Here is a 5,119-nt window from a genome sequence, read left to right as displayed (position 1 = left end):
CTACTATCAGGATATCATTCTGCCAGGTAGGCATAGGCTACTATCAGGATATCATTCTGCCAGGTAGGCATAGGCTACTATCAGGATATCATTCTGCCAGGTAGGCATAGGCTACTATCAGGATATCATTCTGCCAGGTAGGCATAGGCTACTATCAGGATATCATTCTGCCAGGTAGGCATAGGCTACTATCAGGATATCATTCTGCCAGGTAGGCAGAGGCTACTATCAGGATATCATTCTGCCAGGTAGGCATAGGCTACTATCAGGATATCATTCTGCCAGGTAGGCAGAAAATATAAACGCAACAAGTTGAAATTTCATAGATAGTTCATACAAGGAAGTCAATCAATTGAAATGCATAAAATATGAAATATATATCTCACCAGTACTTTAATACGCATCGTGGGGAAAAATAAGTGGGGTTAACACTGGTTCATACGGAGCCAAATGTGGGCCAATGTAACCTCTGAAAACCCTACATACGGCGAAGAAGGGTTTGAGAGCTATGAATGTCCTTAAGTTACATAGCGTTTAATGTCTCTTCTTCTCTCTAGTTTGCAGGTCAAACAAAAGTCCCTGGGTATGTCTCACCTGTCTCAATGTGCATTGTGGGAGGTTAGTATTGACATGCAATCATTGTAGCTACTTGCAGTCGAGAGTTGGTCATCTATTTCAACAGGACCCATTCCAACTTTTAGATGCGTATGAAGGTCCATGTGACTATTGCGAAAGTGATATTGCCTTAACCGATGTAAAACTGTAGTTGAGTGCGTTGTGTTGTGTTTAATGCAGTCAACCGTTCTCTCCAGGTATGTGAATGCTCATGCTAAGCAGCACTATGAGGACAGCCAGAGTCAGGTGACGGGAGGTGCTGGTCAGAAGAGATGTGAGGAGCAGGAGAAGAAGAACGCTCAGCACCTGGTCTGCATGGACTGCAGCAGCTACAGTCTCTTCTGGTGAGTGGGCCACTTAGCTTGATAGCTGTGTTTGCTAGACTAGTAGAGGCCATTGTGCAGTGACTTTACCTGAGAAGAACTGTGGCACAGGATTCAGAAACATCTTGGCCCTTGTGTACTTATTACGGCATAGTGACTCTACTGTATACAGCCAGTCCTGTCTCTCTGTTGTCACAGGTGTGGCGTTGATCTCGCCCTGTCTCTGTCTCTGTCTCTCTCTGTGTCTCTCTCTCTCTCTCTGTGTCTCTCTCTCTCTGTGTCTCTGTCTCTCTCTCTCTCTGTGTCTCTCTCTCTCTCGCTCTGTCTCGCTCTCTCTCTCTGTGTCTCTCTCTCTCTCTCTCTCTGTGTCTCTCTCTCTCTGTGTCTCTCTCTCTCTCTCTGTGTCTCTCTCTCTCTCTTTCTGTGTCTCTCCCAGCCCTCTCTGTGTCTCTCTCTCTCTTGTGTCTCTTCTCTGTCTCTTCATCTTCTCTCTCTCTCTCTGTGTCTTCTCTCTCTCTCTGTGTCTCTCTCTCTCAGCCCTCTCTCTGTGTCTCTGTGTCTCTCTCTCTCCAGTTCTCTCTCTGTGTCTCAGTGTCTCTCTCTGTGTCTCTCTCTCTGTGTCTCTCTCTCTGTGTCTCTCTCTCTGTGTCTCTCTCTCTCTGTGTGTCTTCTCTCTCTGTGTGTCTCTCTCTCTCTCTCTCTCTCTCTCTGTCTCTCAGTTCCTGTTCCCTCTTCTGGTCTCTCTCTCTCCTGTCTCTCTCTCTGTCTCTCTCTCTCTCTGTCTCTGTCTCTGTCTCTGTCTCTCTCTCTCTGGCTCTCTGTCTCTCTCTCTCTGTCTCTGTCTGTCTCTCTGTCTCTCTCTGTCTCTGTCTCTGTCTCTCTCGCTCTCTGTCTCTCCTCTCTACTCATCTCTCTCTGTCTCTCTCTCTGTCTCTCTCTCGCTCCTGTCTCTCTGTCTCTCTCTCTCTCTCTCTGTCCGTCTCTGTGCTCTCTCTGTCTCTGTCTCTGTCTCTCGCCCTCTGTCTCTCTCTCTCTGTCTCTCTGCCCTCTCTGTCTCTCCCTCTGCCTCTCTCTCCGCCTCCCTCTCTGTCTCTCTCTCATCTCTCTCTCTGTCTCTGTCTCTCTCTCTCTCTCTGTAGTTACAGGTGTGATGACTTTGTAGTGAACAGACATAAGCTAGGGACATGTGCAGAAGGTGAGAGAGCATCTACGAGCCTGGACAAGTGAGTATTCATTAACTTAGGATGACCCACAATGTCTTGTGTCATTTGGCTACTGTTTGCCAACTGGGGTAAGTTTTCACTGGGAATCAAATAGAGCAAATTGAACAGAACGTGGAGGGACCTAAACTGAATGTGTCCAAGCTAAACCTAATTTGTTTGCAAAATGGTTTCTGTTGCCAAATATTTTTGCCTAGTGTGCAACTCTCAGAATTTTAGGGCTGATCGCATTTAGTCGATCTGATTATTTGTTTGGTCGATAGGCTGTTTGCTGGTGAACAGATTGTATTTTAGCTGAGCAGTCGCCCAAAATAAGCGTAAAAATATCATGGTGTTCTGATTGGCTCCTCTGAGTGGACTGATCCATTGTGGAGGCTGTGGGGATGGTACAGTCCATCATTCTGACACATATAAGCTGAATTATGTGGTGATTATCACACTGTCAAAAAAATTAAGGGAACACTAAAATAACACATCCTCACATCTGAATGAATGATATTCTTATGAAAATACGTTTTTTTCTTTACATACCCCCTTTTTCAATCTTGGCTCATCGCTGCAACTCTAACGGGCCTGGGAAAGAAGTAACAGGTTGATAATAAAGGTTTGATCAACATTTATTATTCAAATTAAAAGCCAGCTGAATAATGGCCTTTGTGTAATGATTGAACTCTCTCACCGCTTGGGACTTTATTCTGAAGTATAAAATAACAACTACGAGCATGAGGACAGACTGTGACTGACAGCTGACTCGCACGGCCACAGTTACAAATGGTAGCTAGCTAGAAATGATTTTTTAAATTCTTACGAAGGAAAAATAGATTTCAGTTCCAGCTAGAGTGGACATCTGTCTTTATTCGTTTTTTGTATATTTAAAAAACAAACACCTTTATTCAAGTATTCAGACATTTTGCTAAGAGACTTGAAATTGAGTTCAGGTGCATCCAGTTTGACCACCATCCTCGATGGTTCTACAACTGATTAGTCACCTGTGGTAATTCAATTGATTGAACATGATTTGAGCACACACCTGTTCCAGAGTGACAGTACTGTCAGCATGAACCACAGAGGTCAAGGAATTGTCCATAGAGCTCCGAGACAGGATTGTGTCGAGGCACAGATCTGGGAAGAGTAGCAAAACATTTATGCAGCACTGAAGGTCTCCAAGAACACACTGGCCTCCAATATTCATAATGGCACGAAGTTTTGGAACCACCAAGAATCTTCCAAACTGAGCAATTGGGGAGAAGGGCCTTGGCCGGGAAGGCGACCAAGAGACCCAACTGGTAATTGGGACAGAGCTCTAGAGTTCCTCTCTGTGAAGATGGGAGAACCTTCCAGAAGCACTAGCCATCTCTGCAGCACTCACCAATCAGGCCGTTATGGCACAGTGGCCAGATGGAAACCACTCTCAGTAAAAGGCACATGACAGCCCGCTGGAGTTTGCCAAAAGGCCCTGAAAGTGACTCTGACCATGAGAAACAACTTTCTTGTCTGATGAAACCAAGATTGATCTCTTTGGCCTGAATGCCAAGTGTCACATCTGAGAGGAAATCCTGGCAACCATCCTCCGCCGGTGAAGCATGGTGGTGAGCAAGTATCCCTACGGTGCAGGCATGGTGATGACAGCATCCCCTACTGTGAAGCAGCGGTGAGAGGCATCCTCACGGTGAAGACAGCATGGTGGTGACAGCATCCTACGGCGAAGCTATGGTGGTGACAGCATCCTCACGGTGAAGCATGGTGGTGACAGCATCCCTCACGTGTGAAGCATGGTGGTGACAGCATCCCCACGGTGAAGTGCATGGTGGTGGGCACCATCCCTACGGTGAAGCTGATGTGGTGGTGGCAACCTATCCCCACGGTGCAGCTACGGTGGTGGCACCATCCCTACGGTGAAGCTACGGTGGTGGGCACCATCCCTCACGCAGGTAGAAGCATGGCGGTGTGCACCATCCCTACGGCGAAGGCTACATGGTGGTGGCAGTCTCATGCAGTGGGGACCGCAGCAGCAGGGATCAGGGAGACTAGTCAGGATCGAGGGAAAGATGAACGGAGCAAAGTTCAGTGATCTTTGATGGAAACCTGCTCCAGGAGCCCCTCGGGATCTCCGACTGGGGTGAAGGTTCACCTTCCGGCAGGACAACCACCCTGAAGCACACAGCCGTATGACAACGCAGAAGTGGCTTCGGGACAAGTCTCTTGTGTCCTTGGAGTGGCCCAGCCAGAGCCCAGACTGAAACCCGATCGAGCATCTCTGGAGAGACCTGAAAATAGCTGTGGCAGCGTACGCACCCCATCCAACCTGACAGAGCTTGAGACGATCTGCAGAGAAGAATGGGAGAAACTCCCCAAATACAGGTGTGCCAAGCTAGTAGACATCACACCCGGGAAGACTTGAGCTTGTAATTGCTGTAAAGGTGCTTTCAACAAAGTACTGAGCAAGGGTCTGAAAACTTATGTAAATGTGATGTTTGTAATAAATTGCAAATTAAATCTGTTTTGCTTTGTCATAGTGTAGATTGAGGGGTGAAACGATCCTTTCTGTATGCACTGTATATGTTATCAAGGTTTGAGAGTTGTTTTAGTCGGGTTAGCCCTAACCCAAATCAAACATCTGTTTGTGCTTCTTGAGATCAATTTGCTGATTTAAAATGACTTTGTAATTATGTTCCAGCCCTCGCTAAGAAACTAGTCTCATGGCTGAATCTAGTTGATAATCCCTGATAGAGGGTGCCATTTGGACACACCCATATTCTACACAAGCCTACTTATCATTAATGATAGATCTAGTTGATAATCTGATGAGGTGCCAGTTGGGACACAGCCCTATTCTACACAAGCCTACTTATCATTAATGATAGATCTAGTTGATAATCCCTGATAGAGGGTGCCATTGAGACACAGCCCTATTCTACACAAGCCTACTTATCATTAATGATAGATCTGGTTGATAATCCC

At 46.4% G+C, this 5,119-nt stretch overlaps 1 long non-coding RNA gene across 1 annotated transcript; it reads left to right on the top strand.

Moving 5' to 3' along the window:
• The first annotated feature begins 556 nt into the window (after window positions 1-556).
• Window positions 557-2,105, top strand: LOC115125779 (uncharacterized). Its single transcript, XR_010462013.1, has 3 exons — window positions 557-618; window positions 813-959; window positions 2,078-2,105. It is a non-coding gene; the product is annotated as an uncharacterized LOC115125779 (long non-coding RNA).
• Window positions 2,106-5,119: the final 3,014 nt, after the last annotated feature.

The sequence above is a fragment of the Oncorhynchus nerka genome, unplaced genomic scaffold (assembly GCF_034236695.1).
Source record: "Oncorhynchus nerka isolate Pitt River unplaced genomic scaffold, Oner_Uvic_2.0 unplaced_scaffold_6432, whole genome shotgun sequence".
Taxonomy (NCBI): Eukaryota; Metazoa; Chordata; class Actinopteri; order Salmoniformes; family Salmonidae; genus Oncorhynchus; species Oncorhynchus nerka.
The sequence above is the reverse complement of the archived record's forward strand: the minus strand, read 5'-3'. Positions and strand labels throughout refer to the sequence as shown.